Source organism: Ranitomeya variabilis, chromosome 1 (genome assembly GCF_051348905.1).
Source record: "Ranitomeya variabilis isolate aRanVar5 chromosome 1, aRanVar5.hap1, whole genome shotgun sequence".
In the NCBI taxonomy this organism is placed as follows: domain Eukaryota; kingdom Metazoa; phylum Chordata; class Amphibia; order Anura; family Dendrobatidae; genus Ranitomeya; species Ranitomeya variabilis.
In genome coordinates this window covers 771,355,945-771,374,678 of record NC_135232.1, presented here as the reverse complement: position 1 = coordinate 771,374,678, position 18,734 = coordinate 771,355,945, and the positions used below count along the sequence as shown (strand labels likewise).

The 18,734-nt window shown below is 46.0% G+C and overlaps 34 pseudogenes; all 34 read right to left on the bottom strand.

Moving 5' to 3' along the window:
* Positions 1-8,609: 8,609 nt before the first annotated feature.
* LOC143798433 (5S ribosomal RNA) lies at positions 8,610-8,728 on the bottom strand (annotated as a pseudogene).
* A 77-nt stretch (positions 8,729-8,805) lies between these two features.
* On the bottom strand, positions 8,806-8,924 carry LOC143800324 (5S ribosomal RNA; annotated as a pseudogene).
* A 251-nt stretch (positions 8,925-9,175) lies between these two features.
* On the bottom strand, positions 9,176-9,294 carry LOC143798021 (5S ribosomal RNA; annotated as a pseudogene).
* A 77-nt stretch (positions 9,295-9,371) lies between these two features.
* LOC143800323 (5S ribosomal RNA) lies at positions 9,372-9,490 on the bottom strand (annotated as a pseudogene).
* A 257-nt stretch (positions 9,491-9,747) lies between these two features.
* On the bottom strand, positions 9,748-9,866 carry LOC143797931 (5S ribosomal RNA; annotated as a pseudogene).
* Positions 9,867-9,943: 77 nt separating this feature from the next.
* Positions 9,944-10,062, bottom strand: LOC143800702 (5S ribosomal RNA; annotated as a pseudogene).
* A 246-nt stretch (positions 10,063-10,308) lies between these two features.
* Positions 10,309-10,427, bottom strand: LOC143798432 (5S ribosomal RNA; annotated as a pseudogene).
* Positions 10,428-10,504: 77 nt separating this feature from the next.
* Positions 10,505-10,623, bottom strand: LOC143800322 (5S ribosomal RNA; annotated as a pseudogene).
* Positions 10,624-10,874: 251 nt separating this feature from the next.
* Positions 10,875-10,993, bottom strand: LOC143798020 (5S ribosomal RNA; annotated as a pseudogene).
* A 77-nt stretch (positions 10,994-11,070) lies between these two features.
* On the bottom strand, positions 11,071-11,189 carry LOC143800321 (5S ribosomal RNA; annotated as a pseudogene).
* A 251-nt stretch (positions 11,190-11,440) lies between these two features.
* On the bottom strand, positions 11,441-11,559 carry LOC143797930 (5S ribosomal RNA; annotated as a pseudogene).
* Positions 11,560-11,636: 77 nt separating this feature from the next.
* Positions 11,637-11,755, bottom strand: LOC143800320 (5S ribosomal RNA; annotated as a pseudogene).
* Positions 11,756-12,015: 260 nt separating this feature from the next.
* LOC143797929 (5S ribosomal RNA) lies at positions 12,016-12,134 on the bottom strand (annotated as a pseudogene).
* Positions 12,135-12,211: 77 nt separating this feature from the next.
* On the bottom strand, positions 12,212-12,330 carry LOC143800701 (5S ribosomal RNA; annotated as a pseudogene).
* Positions 12,331-12,576: 246 nt separating this feature from the next.
* Positions 12,577-12,695, bottom strand: LOC143798429 (5S ribosomal RNA; annotated as a pseudogene).
* A 77-nt stretch (positions 12,696-12,772) lies between these two features.
* LOC143800319 (5S ribosomal RNA) lies at positions 12,773-12,891 on the bottom strand (annotated as a pseudogene).
* Positions 12,892-13,141: 250 nt separating this feature from the next.
* Positions 13,142-13,260, bottom strand: LOC143797928 (5S ribosomal RNA; annotated as a pseudogene).
* A 454-nt stretch (positions 13,261-13,714) lies between these two features.
* On the bottom strand, positions 13,715-13,833 carry LOC143797970 (5S ribosomal RNA; annotated as a pseudogene).
* Positions 13,834-13,910: 77 nt separating this feature from the next.
* Positions 13,911-14,029, bottom strand: LOC143800318 (5S ribosomal RNA; annotated as a pseudogene).
* Positions 14,030-14,286: 257 nt separating this feature from the next.
* LOC143797926 (5S ribosomal RNA) lies at positions 14,287-14,405 on the bottom strand (annotated as a pseudogene).
* Positions 14,406-14,482: 77 nt separating this feature from the next.
* LOC143800317 (5S ribosomal RNA) lies at positions 14,483-14,601 on the bottom strand (annotated as a pseudogene).
* A 257-nt stretch (positions 14,602-14,858) lies between these two features.
* On the bottom strand, positions 14,859-14,977 carry LOC143797925 (5S ribosomal RNA; annotated as a pseudogene).
* Positions 14,978-15,420: 443 nt separating this feature from the next.
* Positions 15,421-15,539, bottom strand: LOC143798427 (5S ribosomal RNA; annotated as a pseudogene).
* Positions 15,540-15,616: 77 nt separating this feature from the next.
* LOC143800315 (5S ribosomal RNA) lies at positions 15,617-15,735 on the bottom strand (annotated as a pseudogene).
* Positions 15,736-15,986: 251 nt separating this feature from the next.
* Positions 15,987-16,105, bottom strand: LOC143798018 (5S ribosomal RNA; annotated as a pseudogene).
* Positions 16,106-16,182: 77 nt separating this feature from the next.
* Positions 16,183-16,301, bottom strand: LOC143800313 (5S ribosomal RNA; annotated as a pseudogene).
* A 257-nt stretch (positions 16,302-16,558) lies between these two features.
* Positions 16,559-16,677, bottom strand: LOC143797924 (5S ribosomal RNA; annotated as a pseudogene).
* A 77-nt stretch (positions 16,678-16,754) lies between these two features.
* LOC143800700 (5S ribosomal RNA) lies at positions 16,755-16,873 on the bottom strand (annotated as a pseudogene).
* Positions 16,874-17,119: 246 nt separating this feature from the next.
* On the bottom strand, positions 17,120-17,238 carry LOC143798426 (5S ribosomal RNA; annotated as a pseudogene).
* A 77-nt stretch (positions 17,239-17,315) lies between these two features.
* LOC143800312 (5S ribosomal RNA) lies at positions 17,316-17,434 on the bottom strand (annotated as a pseudogene).
* Positions 17,435-17,685: 251 nt separating this feature from the next.
* LOC143798017 (5S ribosomal RNA) lies at positions 17,686-17,804 on the bottom strand (annotated as a pseudogene).
* Positions 17,805-17,881: 77 nt separating this feature from the next.
* LOC143800311 (5S ribosomal RNA) lies at positions 17,882-18,000 on the bottom strand (annotated as a pseudogene).
* Positions 18,001-18,251: 251 nt separating this feature from the next.
* Positions 18,252-18,370, bottom strand: LOC143797923 (5S ribosomal RNA; annotated as a pseudogene).
* A 77-nt stretch (positions 18,371-18,447) lies between these two features.
* On the bottom strand, positions 18,448-18,566 carry LOC143800310 (5S ribosomal RNA; annotated as a pseudogene).
* Positions 18,567-18,734: the final 168 nt, after the last annotated feature.

Sequence of the window (18,734 nt, the reverse complement as noted above, 5' to 3'; positions counted from 1 at the left end):
TGGTAAAGCCAGTGACTGAGGGCAGTTATTAATAGCCTAGAGAGGGTCCATGGTTATTGGCCCCCTCTGGCTAAAAACATTTGCCCCCAGCCACCCCAGAAAAGGCATCACCGCAACTCAAGGTAACTACAGGTCACCCTGCTTCCCATTCATTCCCCGGGTTTTTACAGGCAGAAGTGGCTGCGTTAACAGGCTTCTGCTTGTAAAATTAGTTAACCCTTTCAGATGGATTTACAACGTGGGACAGAACGACGGAAGGTATGGAATATTGTTGTTTGTTTTTTTGAAACTTTGTTTCAGGTGACAAGGGTCTTCAGGTGGATTAAGAGTCTAATAAAATATTCCAACAACATGTGTCTTTATTTCATTAAAGGACTTTGTAATTATGTGTGTGTGTTTTATTAACGATTTCGTTCTATTTGATTAATAATGGATAGGTGTCATAATTGATGCCTCTCCATTATTAATCTGGCTTAATGTCACCTTACAATAGCAAGGTGACATTAACCCTTCATTACCCCATATCCCACCGCTACTCGGGAGTGGGAAGAGAGAGGCCAAGTGCCAGAATAGGCGCATCTTCCAGATGTGCCTTTTCTGGGGTGGCTGGGGGCAGATGTTTTTTGCCAAGGGGGGCCAATAACCATGGACCCTCTCTATGCTATTAATATCTGCCCTCAGTCACTGGCTTTACCATTCTGGCGGAGAAAATTGCGCGGGAGCCCATGCCAATTTTTTTCCGCCATTTAACCCTTTATTTTAGCAGCTACAGTGCCAAAATTTTGCACATACACACTACTAACATTAGTAATGTGGAATATGCAAAAAAATAAGGGATATGAGATGGTTTACTGTATGTAAACCATGTCTCATATCATGTCGGGTTTGTGAAGGAGAAATGAAAAGCCGGCAATTGAATTACCGGCTTTTCTATAGAACACTGCTGCGTATTTCTTGCAAGTCACACTGCTGGTCCGTGTGTAATCCGTATTTTTCTCGCCCCAATAGACTTTCATTGTCGATTTTTTTGCGCATTACGGTGACAAACGCAGCATGCTGTGATTTTGTACGGCCATAGAAGACTGTATAATACGGATCAGTAAAATACGGCTGATAGGAGCTGGGCCATAGAGAATCATTGTGCCATGTGTTATGCATATTTTACGGGTGTATTTTCTGTGCTCATACGTCCGTTAAACTCGCCAGTGTGACGCTGGCCTAATACCACAACAAAGATGGCTGCGGCATTACAGTGCATGGCAGACAATCCATGAATTGTCATTGGTGCTCTATAGAGACACCTCGCTGTCCAATAACCCTAAACGTCTCTTTGACACTTTCCGGTCCCTACTCAACCCAAGAGAGCAGGCCCCAACCACAGATCTCCACGCTGACGATCTGGCCAATTACTTCAAAGAAAAAATTGACCACATTCGACAGGAAATCATTTCCCAATCTCTTCATACCAAGCACTGTCCTCCCTCCCCCACTGCATCTAGTTCACTCTCTGACTTTGAACCAGTTACAGAAGAAGAAGTAAGCAGGCTCCTTGCATCTTCTCGCCCGACCACTTGCACCAGCGACCCCATTCCGTCGCATCTCCTCCAGTCCCTTTCCCCGGCTGTCACCTCTCACCTAACAAAAATATTCAACCTTTCCCTCACTTCCGGTATTTTTCCCTCCTCATTTAAGCATGCCATCATACATCCACTACTTAAAAAGCCCTCCCTCGATCAAAATTGTGCCGCTAATTATAGACCTGTCTCTAATCTTCCCTTCATCTCTAAACTCCTCGAACGCCTGGTCCACTCCCGTCTTACCCGCTATCTCTCAGATAATTCTCTTCTCGACCCTCTTCAATCTGGTTTCCGCTCTTTACACTCTACTGAAACTGCCCTCACTAAAGTCTCTAATGACCTACTAACAGCTAAATCTAATGGTCACTATTCCATGCTAATTCTCTTGGATCTCTCCGCAGCATTCGACACTGTGGATCATCAGCTCCTCCTCACTATGCTCCGCTCCATCGGCCTCAAGGACACCGTTCTCTCTTGGTTCTCCTCCTATCTCTCTGGCCGATCCTTCACTGTTTGTTTTGCTGGTTCCTCCTCCTCTCACCTTCCCCTTACTGTTGGGGTTCCTCAAGGATCAGTCCTAGGCCCCCTCCTCTTCTCTTTGTATACTGCCCCTATTGGACAAACAATCAGTAGATTTGGTTTCCAGTACCATCTCTATGCTGACGACACCCAATTATATACCTCTTCTCCTGTTATCACGCCGACCTTTTTAGAAAACACCAGTGATTGTCTTACCGCTGTCTCTAACATCATGTCCTCCCTCTATCTGAAACTGAACCTGTCAAAAACTGAACTCCTCGTGTTCTCTCCCTCTACAAACCTACCTTTGCCCGACATTGCCATCTCTGTGTGCGGTTCCACCATTACTCCAAAGCAACATGCCCGCTGCCTTGGAGTCATCCTTGATTCCGAGCTTTCTTTCACCCCCCACATCCGATCACTGGCTCGCTCTTCTTATCTGCATCTCAAAAACATTTCCAGAATTCGCCCTTTTCTTACTTTCGACTCTGCAAAAACTCTTACTGTCTCACTTATTCACTCTCATCTGGACTATTGTAACTCTCTACTAATTGGCCTACCTTTTACCAGACTCTCCCCGCTCCAATCTGTCCTGAATGCTGCTGCCAGGATCATATTCCTCGCCAACCGTTACACCGATGCCTCTACCTTGTGCCAGTCATTACACTGGCTACCCATCCAATCCAGAATCCAGTACAAAACTACTACCCTCATCCACAAAGCACTCCATGGCTCAGCACCACCCTACATCTCCTCTCTGGTCTCAGTCTACCAACCTACCCGTGCCCTCCGCTCTGCTAATGACCTCAGGTTAGCATCCTCAATAATCAGAACCTCCCACTCCCGTCTCCAAGACTTTACACGTGCGGCGCCGATTCTTTGGAATGCATTACCTAGGTTAATACAATTAATCCCCAATCCCCACAGTTTTAAGCGTGCACTAAAAACTCATTTGTTCAGATTGACCTACCGCCTCAACGCATTAACCTAATTATCCCTGTGTGGCCTATTAATAAAAAACAACAACATAATCACGTTCCTCCATCATGTTCTCATACACTTTACGCAGTTAATAGCCTCTGTGTCTGTACTGTTACATACTTAGGCAGTTAACTGGTTCATGCAGCTTTACATGAACACCCGAGCCTTACACTATGGCTGGTCCAAATAACTAAAGCAATTGTTACCATCCACCTCTTGTGTCTCCCCTTTTCCTCATAGATTGTAAGCTTGCGAGCAGCAGGGCCCTCATTCCTCCTGGTATCTGTTTTGAACTGTGATTTCTGTTATGCTGTAATGTCTGTTGTCTGTATAAGTCCCCTCTATAAGTTGTAAAGCGCTGCGGAATATGTTGGCGCTATATAAATAAAATTATTATTATTATTATTAGAGCACCAGAATTGCAGGTCAGAGACCCAAGCTCCTGACGAATAATCCCAGAAATACTTGGTGCTTGTCGAGTACACCGAGCATAGTGATGCTCGGGAGAGTATTGAGTAGTGGAGAGCACATTCGCTCATCACTAGTGTAGAAATATCAGATGGATTGATGTTTGTTTTTCCATTATGTCTGTTATTCATTAAATTGGAAATCATGTGAAACTTTAATTCCTTTGTGACTTATTGAGGGTCAAAGGTCATCATTCTATATTTTGTTCTTATCCTTTGAGCACCATCCTCTCATATATAGAATGCACCACTCCGGCAATGTCAGCCTCTAGTAATTTTCCTTGAGATGTAGCATCCATATCTACATCCAATCCTGCTACCAATAATCCAGTTTCAGCAGACATACCATCATTGCCTGTTGCTTCTGGTGACATTTTACAAGAGGAAACACCCAAATCTGTACCCTTAATGGAGTTTGCAATTCATGAGAAAGATTTGCAGCCCTTTTTCCTTTTGCGTTTTTGTTTTTTGCTTCCCTCCTTCCCAGAGCCATAACTTTTTTTATTTTTCCATCAATATGGTCACGTGAGGGCTTATTTTTTGTGGGACAAGTTGTAATTTTGAACGACTCCATTGGTTTTACCATGTCTTGTACTAGAAAATGGGGAAAAAAAGTCCAATGTTGTGAAATTGCAAATAAAGTGCAATCCCACACTTGTTTTTTGTTTGGCTTTTTTGCTAGGTTCACTAAATGCTAAACCTGACCTGATATTATGATTCTCCAGGTCATTTTGAGTTCATAGACACCTAACATGTCTAGGTTATTTTTTATCTAAGTGGTGATAAAAAATTCAAAACTGCTAAAAAAAAAAAAAAAAAAGTGCCATTTTCTGATACCCATAGCGTCTCCTTTTTTTGTGATCTGGGGTCAGTTGATGGCCTATTTTTTGTGTGCCGAGCTGAAATTTTTAATGATACCACTTTTGTGCAGATTCTTTTGATCACCCGTTATTGCATTTTAATGTATCAAAAAAACGTAATTCTGGCATTTTTTATTTTTTTCTTGCTACGCTGTTTAGCAAATCAGGTTAATGCTTTTTTTATTGATAGATCGGGCGATTCTGAACATGGCGATACCAAATATGTGTAGCTTTTTTTTTATTATTGTTTTATTTTGGATGGGGCGAAAACATTTTTTTTACCTTTTGCCATGCTTCAATAGCCTCCATGGGAGGCTAGAAGCTGGCATAGCTCGATTGGCTCAGCTACATAGCAGCGATCACCAGATCGCTGCCATGTAGCTGAATTGCAGGCTTGCTATGAGCGCCGACCACAGGGTGGTGCTCACAGCAGGCTGGCATCAGTAACCATAGAGGTCTCAAGGACCTCAATGGTTACCTTCCTGATGCATCACTGAAATGCAGATAAATCAATGGGAAAGCTGAATTGTTTTCTGCTGGACTCAACAAACAGGTGTGGGGGCCTGGGAAAATAGCTGAAATGAATGAGAAAGTGTTAAAACTAAATGGGAACAGCATGGAGAAGATGCCTGAATGCATTTTTGACTCACATATGGTTTCTGGGAATAATGTGTTAGACTATTGTGCCGGTTTTATGGATTTATTGGAAGACATACCAAACCAAACCTAAATTGTTTTGCTTTTACATTTGGGCGGTCACTCCCTCATTCATAATTGTCAGCTTGATAGTGGAATACATATTCCCCAGCACTGTACAATGCCAGCTAAAACCTGCCCACTTGAAATTTGGACTTGGGCTGTCACTACCACCACGTCCACCGCCATGTCATTATACGGCCCTCGCTGGACATTTTCAGAGGGTCAGCAGTTGCCATGAAACCTGAGTGTTGGAAAGGCCCTCAGGTGGCCCTGTATCATACATTTAGCAGAGCTCTCACTCCTTCTTTTGGGAGGTCACTCTCTCAAGACGAATAGTTAGCCAGATAGTGGAATACGTATTCCCCATCCTTTTATAATGACAAATAAAACATGCCCATTTGAATTTTGGGCTTTGCCTGCCACCATCTCCATGTCCATTGTTATATCATTATGCTGGCCTTGCTGACAATTAGCAGAGTGCCAGCAGGTGCCATGAAACCTGATTTTTGTAAGGGCCCTCAGGTGGCCCTGTATCATAAATTTAAGAGAGCTTGTCATAATTTTAATGCTCTTTATCAGTTAATCCAGCCCACACCTGCCAGATCTTTTCTGTTCCTCATCCGGCCCCTTCTGCACATGTGGTTCCAGAGACCCTACAGTGCCTGCCTGCATTTTTTCTCTCTCCTCCAGGCCATAGTAGCTTACCTGCTGTAGGGGGTCAGCTGCCACCTTCTATATTTCAACCATGCACTAGCACATGGTGTCACTTCTTTGTCCCTGCTTGTGTTGCCGTTTTCACCTGCTGCCACTTGTTGGATTGGGAAGACCATCTAGTTACTTTCAGGCTTTCAGAGGGATATGGAACAGTGATTCCACCATCTTGCCAGTCACAGTCTCCATCTGCTGGGTTGGCTGTAGTGGAAGAGGTGTTGGTCCCCGCTATACTAATTCTACTCTTTTGCAATTGATAGGACTTTGTTGGTGTCTGACACTAATTTTTGAAAATGTGTAGACTACTTGCTGGGTCTCCTTCATGCTTATTGCCTGTAGCAGTAGGCCTCCAAGAGCATATTCCTGCAATTACATCTTACTATCCTTACATTTTTCTGACAATTGTTGTCTATGAAACTGATATTTGTGGAACCAGTGTGTGGCTGAGTTGTTGCATCAGGGCATCCTACACCAATCCCTCACCTTACTGTGACATTCAATTGAAACCTGTGAACCGGTCAGTCTGTCCCGTGTATCATAGAAGTGTGATGCTCAGAGTTAATTCCAGAATGATGTATACAGACTGTGCCCTGCCATCTGACATCATCGCACTCTAATCAACATGTCCATTTCTCTATTCTTCCTACAGGTATGTTACCCAGCTTTTCCACATTGACTTTCCCATACCTCAGCCTCTTGCAAACAATTTGGTATGTTACCCAGCTTTTCACCATTGACTTTTCTTACTTCTGCTGCTTTCATTCACTTGGTATGCGCTTCAACTAACTCCTGCTTTACCCCAGTGTTATTTATGACCTGGTTTACCTTGGCTTGATTATATGCATCTGGTCCACTCTTAATTATGTGAACAAGATGAGCACAAACCACTCCTCTCTGCTACACATCTGAATGCACTTTGTTGCACATATATTGTAGAGCATAAGTCTGCAAGACGTCAGTCTGCCCCGTGTATCACATAAGTGTATCATAGAAGTGTGATGCTCAGAATTAATTCCAGAATTGAACCAGAAGGGAACTGAAGGAAACTGGAAAAAGTCACTGTAAACAATGTTTCTGTTTGTCTTAACTCTGACCCCTACAATCCTTCCCTTTCTATCACCCCCATAATCCCTACATCTAGTAAGGAACTGTTTATCTCACCCTCCATTCTTCACATCCATCTCACCTGTTCCTCAACAAAGAATCCTCTGTCTCCAAACACAGACAGCTCCCTCATGCCCTCTACTGCTCCCACCTGCTATCACTTTCTCTGCTCCTCCTCATTGCTGGCGACATCTCTCCAAATTCTAGCCCTCTTAACCACATCACCACAGTCATTTCTAACTCCCATCCATGCTCTATCACAAATTTCCATAACCTCTCTAACCTTATACCCATTCACCTAGACCCCGCTTCCTCAGTCCCCCTAACAGGAGCTCTATGGAACGCTCGCTCTGTCTGCAACAAATTTCCTACATCCATGTGCTTTTTATTAATCACAATTTTTCCTTCCTCTCTATCACTGAAACCTGTCTCAGCCCCTCTGACACATTCTCTCCTGCTGAACTTTCATATTGCAAATTCCACCTTTCACACACACCCCACCCAAGCAGCAAGCATGGTGAAGGAGTTGGTTTTCTCCTGTCAGATAACTACTCCTTCACCCACATCCTACTGCCACCCTCTGTTACCCTCCCTTCCTTTGAGGTGCACTCTGTGCGTATCTACTACTCCACCAACGCCCATTCACCGGCATCTCCTCTCTGTCAATTCCTTCACTGACTCCACATTACCCAGAGACACCAGTTCCAAACTCTAACCATGGCATACAAAGCCATCCACAACCTGTGTCCTGCATACATCTGTGACCTCGTCTCTCGGTACCTACCAGCATGCAACCTCTGATTCTCACAAGATCTCCTTCTCAACCCCCCTATAATCTCTTCTCACAATCAAATACAAGATTTCTCTTGTGCATCCCCCCTCCTTTTGAACTCTCTACCCCAACATATCAGACTCTTGCGTACTGTGGAAACCTTCAAAAGGAATATGAAGACCTACAATCTGCAGTAACCACCGATCCACCGCTACAAAACCAGCTCTGCCCTCACCTATTGAATCCTCACCAATCCCTTGTAGATTGTGAGCCCTCGTGGGCAGGGTCCTCTCTCCTCCTGTACCAATCATGACTTGTATTAACTAAGATTAATGTACCTGTTTTTAATTATGTATACTTCACCTCACATGTAAAAAGCCATAGAATAAATGGCGCTATAATAATAAGTAATACAAAGCCAAGCTGCAGCATTATTTTCCAACTTACACTGAGACTGAATTGAGGCCGTTTTGCTTGTCCCTCAGTTGATATTATAAGCAGTTGAGCATGATTATTGCAAACTCAGATAACTTACAAATCAAACAATGAAATACTTGCATGCTGATCACCAAATCCCAGCCAGTCTCCCATGCCAGTACTTGCCAAGCCTCAAGCTGCTTAGCGTTTGCGATCTGACGAGGGCAGGCACATGCAGCTTAGAGTGGCCATTGACGGAAAACTAGCACCACAGCGGGTCTTTTCAAGAGATATAAAATTGTAAGGGAAAGCTTTGATAAACCCCCCCCCCCCAAAAAAAAAAAAGAAACTTGCCCAGCCTCAAGCTGCTTAGCATTTGCGATCTGACCAGAGCTGGCACATTCAGCTTAGAGTGGCCAATGACAAATTGTTCACACCAGTGCGGCTCTTTTCAAGAGGAATACAATCGTTAGGGAAAGCTTGGATCAAAACGAAAAAACCAAGTCAACGGTACCAGGGATTCCCAGCCAGTCTCCCATGCTGGTACTTGCCTAGCCCCAAGCTGCTTAGCATTTGCGATCTGACGAGGGCAGGCACATTCAGCTTAGTGTGGCCATTGACCGATTGCTTTCGCGTCTGCTAGTCTTTTCAAGATGAAAACAATCGTAAGGGAAAGCTTTGAGAAAAACAAAATAGCAAGTCAACGGTACCGGGGATTCCCAGCCAGTCTCCCATGCCGGTACTTGCCCAGCCTCAAGCTGCTTAGCGTTTGCGATCTGACGAGGGCAGGCACATTCAGCTTAGAGTGGCCATTGACGGACAACTAGCACCACAGCGGGTCTTTTCAAGAGATATAAAATTGTAAGGGAAAGCTTTGATAAACCCCCCCCCCAAAAAAAAAAAAAAAAAAAGAAACTTGCCCAGCCTCAAGCTGCTTAGCATTTGCGATCTGACCAGAGCTGGCACATTCAGCTTAGAGTGGCCAATGACAGATTGTTCAAACCAGTGCGGCTCTTTTCAAGAGGAATACAATCGTCAGGGAAAGCTTGGATCAAAACGAAAAAACCAAGTCAACGGTACCAGGGATTCCCAGCCAGTCTCCCATGGTGGTACTTGCCTAGCCTCAAGCTGCTTAGCATTTGCGATCTGACGAGGGCAGGCACATTCAGCTTAGTGTGGCCATTGACCGATTGCTTTCGTGTCTGCTAGTCTTTTCAAGATGAAAACAATCGTAAGGGAAAGCTTTGAGAAAAACAAAATAGCAAGTCAACGGTACCGGGGATTCCCAGCCAGTCTCCCATGCCGGTACTTGCCCAGCCTCAAGCTGCTTAGCGTTTGCGATCTGACGAGGGCAGGCACATTCAGCTTAGAGTGGCCATTGACGGACAACTAGCACCACAGCGGGTCTTTTCAAGAGATATAAAATTGTAAGGGAAAGCTTTGATAAACCCCCCCCCCAAAAAAAAAAAAAAAAAAGAAAAAAGAAACTTGCCCAGCCTCAAGCTGCTTAGCATTTGCGATCTGACCAGAGCTGGCACATTCAGCTTAGAGTGGCCAATGACAGATTGTTCAAACCAGTGCGGCTCTTTTCAAGAGGAATACAATCGTCAGGGAAAGCTTGGATCAAAACGAAAAAACCAAGTCAACGGTACCAGGGATTCCCAGCCAGTCTCCCATGCTGGTACTTGCCTAGCCTCAAGCTGCTTAGCATTTGCGATCTGACGAGGGCAGGCACATTCAGCTTAGTGTGGCCATTGACCGATTGCTTTCGCGTCTGCTAGTCTTTTCAAGATGAAAACAATCGTAAGGGAAAGCTTTGAGAAAAAAAAAATAGCAAGTCAACGGTACCGGGGATTCCCAGCCAGTCTCCCATGCCGGTACTTGCCCAGCCTCAAGCTGCTTAGCGTTTGCGATCTGACGAGGGCAGGCACATGCAGCTTAGAGTGGCCATTGACGGAAAACTAGCACCACAGCGGGTCTTTTCAAGAGATATAAAATTGTAAGGGAAAGCTTTGATAAACCCCCCCCCCCAAAAAAAAAAAAAGAAACTTGCCCAGCCTCAAGCTGCTTAGCATTTGCGATCTGACCAGAGCTGGCACATTCAGCTTAGAGTGGCCAATGACAAATTGTTCACACCAGTGCGGCTCTTTTCAAGAGGAATACAATCGTTAGGGAAAGCTTGGATCAAAACGAAAAAACCAAGTCAACGGTACCAGGGATTCCCAGCCAGTCTCCCATGCTGGTACTTGCCTAGCCCCAAGCTGCTTAGCATTTGCGATCTGACGAGGGCAGGCACATTCAGCTTAGTGTGGCCATTGACCGATTGCTTTCGCGTCTGCTAGTCTTTTCAAGATGAAAACAATCGTAAGGGAAAGCTTTGAGAAAAACAAAATAGCAAGTCAACGGTACCGGGGATTCCCAGCCAGTCTCCCATGCCGGTACTTGCCCAGCCTCAAGCTGCTTAGCGTTTGCGATCTGACGAGGGCAGGCACATTCAGCTTAGAGTGGCCATTGACGGACAACTAGCACCACAGCGGGTCTTTTCAAGAGATATAAAATTGTAAGGGAAAGCTTTGATAAACCCCCCCCCCAAAAAAAAAAAAAAAAAAAGAAACTTGCCCAGCCTCAAGCTGCTTAGCATTTGCGATCTGACCAGAGCTGGCACATTCAGCTTAGAGTGGCCAATGACAGATTGTTCAAACCAGTGCGGCTCTTTTCAAGAGGAATACAATCGTCAGGGAAAGCTTGGATCAAAACGAAAAAACCAAGTCAACGGTACCAGGGATTCCCAGCCAGTCTCCCATGGTGGTACTTGCCTAGCCTCAAGCTGCTTAGCATTTGCGATCTGACGAGGGCAGGCACATTCAGCTTAGTGTGGCCATTGACCGATTGCTTTCGTGTCTGCTAGTCTTTTCAAGATGAAAACAATCGTAAGGGAAAGCTTTGAGAAAAACAAAATAGCAAGTCAACGGTACCGGGGATTCCCAGCCAGTCTCCCATGCCGGTACTTGCCCAGCCTCAAGCTGCTTAGCGTTTGCGATCTGACGAGGGCAGGCACATTCAGCTTAGAGTGGCCATTGACGGACAACTAGCACCACAGCGGGTCTTTTCAAGAGATATAAAATTGTAAGGGAAAGCTTTGATAAACCCCCCCCCCAAAAAAAAAAAAAAAAAAAGAAACTTGCCCAGCCTCAAGCTGCTTAGCATTTGCGATCTAACCAGAGCTGGCACATTCAGCTTAGAGTGGCCAATGACAGATTGTTCACACCAGTGCGGCTCTTTTCAAGAGGAATACAATCGTCAGGGAAAGCTTGGATCAAAACGAAAAAACCAAGTCAACGGTACCAGGGATTCCCAGCCAGTCTCCCATGCTGGTACTTGCCTAGCCTCAAGCTGCTTAGCATTTGCGATCTGACGAGGGCAGGCACATTCAGCTTAGTGTGGCCATTGACCGATTGCTTTCGCGCCTGCTAGTCTTTTCAAGATGAAAACAATCGTAAGGGAAAGCTTTGAGAAAAACAAAATAGCAAGTCAACGGTACCGGGGATTCCCAGCCAGTCTCCCATGCCGGTACTTGCCCAGCCTCAAGCTGCTTAGCGTTTGCGATCTGACGAGGGCAGGCACATTCAGCTTAGAGTGGCCATTGACGGACAACTAGCACCACAGCGGGTCTTTTCAAGAGATATAAAATTGTAAGGGAAAGCTTTGATAAACCCCCCCCCCCCAAAAAAAAAAAAAAAAAAAGAAAAAAGAAACTTGCCCAGCCTCAAGCTGCTTAGCATTTGCGATCTGACCAGAGCTGGCACATTCAGCTTAGAGTGGCCAATGACAGATTGTTCAAACCAGTGCGGCTCTTTTCAAGAGGAATACAATCGTCAGGGAAAGCTTGGATCAAAACGAAAAAACCAAGTCAACGGTACCAGGGATTCCCAGCCAGTCTCCCATGCTGGTACTTGCCTAGCCTCAAGCTGCTTAGCATTTGCGATCTGACGAGGGCAGGCACATTCAGCTTAGTGTGGCCATTGACCGATTGCTTTCGCGTCTGCTAGTCTTTTCAAGATGAAAACAATCGTAAGGGAAAGCTTTGAGAAAAAAAAAATAGCAAGTCAACGGTACCGGGGATTCCCAGCCAGTCTCCCATGCCGGTACTTGCCCAGCCTCAAGCTGCTTAGCGTTTGCGATCTGACGAGGGCAGGCACATGCAGCTTAGAGTGGCCATTGACGGAAAACTAGCACCACAGCGGGTCTTTTCAAGAGATATAAAATTGTAAGGGAAAGCTTTGATAAACCCCCCCCCCAAAAAAAAAAAAAAGAAACTTGCCCAGCCTCAAGCTGCTTAGCATTTGCGATCTGACCAGAGCTGGCACATTCAGCTTAGAGTGGCCAATGACAAATTGTTCACACCAGTGCGGCTCTTTTCAAGAGGAATACAATCGTTAGGGAAAGCTTGGATCAAAACGAAAAAACCAAGTCAACGGTACCAGGGATTCCCAGCCAGTCTCCCATGCTGGTACTTGCCTAGCCCCAAGCTGCTTAGCATTTGCGATCTGACGAGGGCAGGCACATTCAGCTTAGTGTGGCCATTGACCGATTGCTTTCGCGTCTGCTAGTCTTTTCAAGATGAAAACAATCGTAAGGGAAAGCTTTGAGAAAAACAAAATAGCAAGTCAACGGTACCGGGGATTCCCAGCCAGTCTCCCATGCCGGTACTTGCCCAGCCTCAAGCTGCTTAGCGTTTGCGATCTGACGAGGGCAGGCACATTCAGCTTAGAGTGGCCATTGACGGACAACTAGCACCACAGCGGGTCTTTTCAAGAGATATAAAATTGTAAGGGAAAGCTTTGATAAACCCCCCCCCCCAAAAAAAAAAAAAAAAAAAAACTTGCCCAGCCTCAAGCTGCTTAGCATTTGCGATCTAACCAGAGCTGGCACATTCAGCTTAGAGTGGCCAATGACAGATTGTTCACACCAGTGCGGCTCTTTTCAAGAGGAATACAATCGTCAGGGAAAGCTTGGATCAAAACGAAAAAACCAAGTCAACGGTACCAGGGATTCCCAGCCAGTCTCCCATGCTGGTACTTGCCTAGCCTCAAGCTGCTTAGCATTTGCGATCTGACGAGGGCAGGCACATTCAGCTTAGTGTGGCCATTGACCGATTTCTTTCGCGTCTGCTAGTCTTTTCAAGATGAAAACAATCGTAAGGGAAAGCTTTGAGAAAAACAAAATAGCAAGTCAACGGTACCGGGGATTCCCAGCCAGTCTCCCATGCCGGTACTTGCCCAGCCTCAAGCTGCTTAGCGTTTGCGATTTGACGAGGGCAGGCACATTCAGCTTAGAGTGGCCATTGACGGACAACTAGCACCACAGCGGGTCTTTTCAAGAGATATAAAATTGTAAGGGAAAGCTTTGATAAACCCCCCCCCCCAAAAAAAAAAAAAAAAAAGAAAAAAGAAACTTGCCCAGCCTCAAGCTGCTTAGCATTTGCGATCTGACCAGAGCTGGCACATTCAGCTTAGAGTGGCCAATGACAGATTGTTCAAACCAGTGCGGCTCTTTTCAAGAGGAATACAATCGTCAGGGAAAGCTTGGATCAAAACGAAAAAACCAAGTCAACAGTACCAGGGATTCCCAGCCAGTCTCCCATGCTGGTACTTGCCTAGCCTCAAGCTGCTTAGCATTTGCGATCTGACGAGGGCAGGCACATTCAGCTTAGTGTGGCCATTGACCGATTGCTTTCGCGTCTGCTAGTCTTTTCAAGATGAAAACAATCGTAAGGGAAAGCTTTGAGAAAAACAAAATAGCAAGTCAACGGTACCGGGGATTCCCAGCCAGTCTCCCATGCCGGTACTTGCCCAGCCTCAAGCTGCTTAGCGTTTGCGATCTGACGAGGGCAGGCACATTCAGCTTAGAGTGGCCATTGACGGACAACTAGCACCACAGCGGGTCTTTTCAAGAGATATAAAATTGTAAGGCAAAGCTTTGATAAACCCCCCCCCCAAAAAAAAAAAAAAAAAAGAAAAAAGAAACTTGCCCAGCCTCAAGCTGCTTAGCATTTGCGATCTGACCAGAGCTGGCACATTCAGCTTAGAGTGGCCAATGACAGATTGTTCAAACCAGTGCGGCTCTTTTCAAGAGGAATACAATCGTCAGGGAAAGCTTGGATCAAAACGAAAAAACCAAGTCAACGGTACCAGGGATTCCCAGCCAGTCTCCCATGCTGGTACTTGCCTAGCCTCAAGCTGCTTAGCATTTGCGATCTGACGAGGGCAGGCACATTCAGCTTAGTGTGGCCATTGACCGATTGCTTTCGCGTCTGCTAGTCTTTTCAAGATGAAAACAATCGTAAGGGAAAGCTTTGAGAAAAACAAAATAGCAAGTCAACGGTACCGGGGATTCCCAGCCAGTCTCCCATGCCGGTACTTGCCCAGCCTCAAGCTGCTTAGCGTTTGCGATCTGACGAGGGCAGGCACATTCAGCTTAGAGTGGCCATTGACGGACAACTAGCACCACAGCGGGTCTTTTCAAGAGATATAAAATTGTAAGGCAAAGCTTTGATAAACCCCCCCCCCAAAAAAAAAAAAAAAAAAGAAAAAAGAAACTTGCCCAGCCTCAAGCTGCTTAGCATTTGCGATCTGACCAGAGCTGGCACATTCAGCTTAGAGTGGCCAATGACAGATTGTTCAAACCAGTGCGGCTCTTTTCAAGAGGAATACAATCGTCAGGGAAAGCTTGGATCAAAACGAAAAAACCAAGTCAACGGTACCAGGGATTCCCAGCCAGTCTCCCATGCTGGTACTTGCCTAGCCTCAAGCTGCTTAGCATTTGCGATCTGACGAGGGCAGGCACATTCAGCTTAGTGTGGCCATTGACCGATTGCTTTCGCGTCTGCTAGTCTTTTCAAGATGAAAACAATCGTAAGGGAAAGCTTTGAGAAAAAAAAAATAGCAAGTCAGCGGTACCGGGGATTCCCAGCCAGTCTCCCATGCCGGTACTTGCCCAGCCTCAAGCTGCTTAGCGTTTGCGATCTGACGAGGGCAGGCACATGCAGCTTAGAGTGGCCATTGACGGAAAACTAGCACCACAGCGGGTCTTTTCAAGAGATATAAAATTGTAAGGGAAAGCTTTGATAAACCCCCCCCCCCAAAAAAAAAAAAAAGAAACTTGCCCAGCCTCAAGCTGCTTAGCATTTGCGATCTGACCAGAGCTGGCACATTCAGCTTAGAGTGGCCAATGACAAATTGTTCACACCAGTGCGGCTCTTTTCAAGAGGAATACAATCGTTAGGGAAAGCTTGGATCAAAACGAAAAAACCAAGTCAACGGTACCAGGGATTCCCAGCCAGTCTCCCATGCTGGTACTTGCCTAGCCCCAAGCTGCTTAGCATTTGCGATCTGACGAGGGCAGGCACATTCAGCTTAGTGTGGCCATTGACCGATTGCTTTCGCGTCTGCTAGTCTTTTCAAGATGAAAACAATCGTAAGGGAAAGCTTTGAGAAAAACAAAATAGCAAGTCAACGGTACCGGGGATTCCCAGCCAGTCTCCCATGCCGGTACTTGCCCAGCCTCAAGCTGCTTAGCGTTTGCGATCTGACGAGGGCAGGCACATTCAGCTTAGAGTGGCCATTGACGGACAACTAGCACCACAGCGGGTCTTTTCAAGAGATATAAAATTGTAAGGGAAAGCTTTGATAAACCCCCCCCCCAAAAAAAAAAAAAAAAAAAGAAACTTGCCCAGCCTCAAGCTGCTTAGCATTTGCGATCTGACCAGAGCTGGCACATTCAGCTTAGAGTGGCCAATGACAGATTGTTCAAACCAGTGCGGCTCTTTTCAAGAGGAATACAATCGTCAGGGAAAGCTTGGATCAAAACGAAAAAACCAAGTCAACGGTACCAGGGATTCCCAGCCAGTCTCCCATGGTGGTACTTGCCTAGCCTCAAGCTGCTTAGCATTTGCGATCTGACGAGGGCAGGCACATTCAGCTTAGTGTGGCCATTGACCGATTGCTTTCGTGTCTGCTAGTCTTTTCAAGATGAAAACAATCGTAAGGGAAAGCTTTGAGAAAAACAAAATAGCAAGTCAACGGTACCGGGGATTCCCAGCCAGTCTCCCATGCCGGTACTTGCCCAGCCTCAAGCTGCTTAGCGTTTGCGATCTGACGAGGGCAGGCACATTCAGCTTAGAGTGGCCATTGACGGACAACTAGCACCACAGCGGGTCTTTTCAAGAGATATAAAATTGTAAGGGAAAGCTTTGATAAACCCCCCCCCCAAAAAAAAAAAAAAAAAAGAAAAAAGAAACTTGCCCAGCCTCAAGCTGCTTAGCATTTGCGATCTGACCAGAGCTGGCACATTCAGCTTAGAGTGGCCAATGACAGATTGTTCAAACCAGTGCGGCTCTTTTCAAGAGGAATACAATCGTCAGGGAAAGCTTGGATCAAAACGAAAAAACCAAGTCAACGGTACCAGGGATTCCCAGCCAGTCTCCCATGCTGGTACTTGCCTAGCCTCAAGCTGCTTAGCATTTGCGATCTGACGAGGGCAGGCACATTCAGCTTAGTGTGGCCATTGACCGATTGCTTTCGCGTCTGCTAGTCTTTTCAAGATGAAAACAATCGTAAGGGAAAGCTTTGAGAAAAAAAAAATAGCAAGTCAACGGTACCGGGGATTCCCAGCCAGTCTCCCATGCCGGTACTTGCCCAGCCTCAAGCTGCTTAGCGTTTGCGATCTGACGAGGGCAGGCACATGCAGCTTAGAGTGGCCATTGACGGAAAACTAGCACCACAGCGGGTCTTTTCAAGAGATATAAAATTGTAAGGGAAAGCTTTGATAAACCCCCCCCCCCAAAAAAAAAAAAAGAAACTTGCCCAGCCTCAAGCTGCTTAGCATTTGCGATCTGACCAGAGCTGGCACATTCAGCTTAGAGTGGCCAATGACAAATTGTTCACACCAGTGCGGCTCTTTTCAAGAGGAATACAATCGTTAGGGAAAGCTTGGATCAAAACGAAAAAACCAAGTCAACGGTACCAGGGATTCCCAGCCAGTCTCCCATGCTGGTACTTGCCTAGCCCCAAGCTGCTTAGCATTTGCGATCTGACGAGGGCAGGCACATTCAGCTTAGTGTGGCCATTGACCGATTGCTTTCGCGTCTGCTAGTCTTTTCAAGATGAAAACAATCGTAAGGGAAAGCTTTGAGAAAAACAAAATAGCAAGTCAACGGTACCGGGGATTCCCAGCCAGTCTCCCATGCCGGTACTTGCCCAGCCTCAAGCTGCTTAGCGTTTGCGATCTGACGAGGGCAGGCACATTCAGCTTAGAGTGGCCATTGACGGACAACTAGCACCACAGCGGGTCTTTTCAAGAGATATAAAATTGTAAGGGAAAGCTTTGATAAACCCCCCCCCCAAAAAAAAAAAAAAAAAAAGAAACTTGCCCAGCCTCAAGCTGCTTAGCATTTGCGATCTGACCAGAGCTGGCACATTCAGCTTAGAGTGGCCAATGACAGATTGTTCAAACCAGTGCGGCTCTTTTCAAGAGGAATACAATCGTCAGGGAAAGCTTGGATCAAAACGAAAAAACCAAGTCAACGGTACCAGGGATTCCCAGCCAGTCTCCCATGGTGGTACTTGCCTAGCCTCAAGCTGCTTAGCATTTGCGATCTGACGAGGGCAGGCACATTCAGCTTAGTGTGGCCATTGACCGATTGCTTTCGTGTCTGCTAGTCTTTTCAAGATGAAAACAATCGTAAGGGAAAGCTTTGAGAAAAACAAAATAGCAAGTCAACGGTACCGGGGATTCCCAGCCAGTCTCCCATGCCGGTACTTGCCCAGCCTCAAGCTGCTTAGCGTTTGCGATCTGACGAGGGCAGGCACATTCAGCTTAGAGTGGCCATTGACGGACAACTAGCACCACAGCGGGTCTTTTCAAGAGATATAAAATTGTAAGGGAAAGCTTTGATAAACCCCCCCCCCAAAAAAAAAAAAAAAAAAAGAAACTTGCCCAGCCTCAAGCTGCTTAGCATTTGCGATCTAACCAGAGCTGGCACATTCAGCTTAGAGTGGCCAATGACAGATTGTTCACACCAGTGCGGCTCTTTTCAAGAGGAATACAATCGTCAGGGAAAGCTTGGATCAAAACGAAAAAACCAAGTCAACGGTACCAGGGATTCCCAGCCAGTCTCCCATGCTGGTACTTGCCTAGCCTCAAGCTGCTTAGCATTTGCGATCTGACGAGGGCAGGCACATTCAGCTTAGTGTGGCCATTGACCGATTGCTTTCGCGCCTGCTAGTCTTTTCAAGATGAAAACAATCGTAAGGGAAAGCTTTGAGAAAAACAAAATAGCAAGTCAACGGTACCGGGGATTCCCAGCCAGTCTCCCATGCCGGTACTTGCCCAGCCTCAAGCTGCTTAGCGTTTGCGATCTGACGAGGGCAGGCACATTCAGCTTAGAGTGGCCATTGACGGACAACTAGCACCACAGCGGGTCTTTTCAAGAGATATAAAATTGTAAGGGAAAGCTTTGATAAACCCCCCCCCCCCAAAAAAAAAAAAAAAAAAAGAAAAAAGAAACTTGCCCAGCCTCAAGCTGCTTAGCATTTGCGATCTGACCAGAGCTGGCACATTCAGCTTA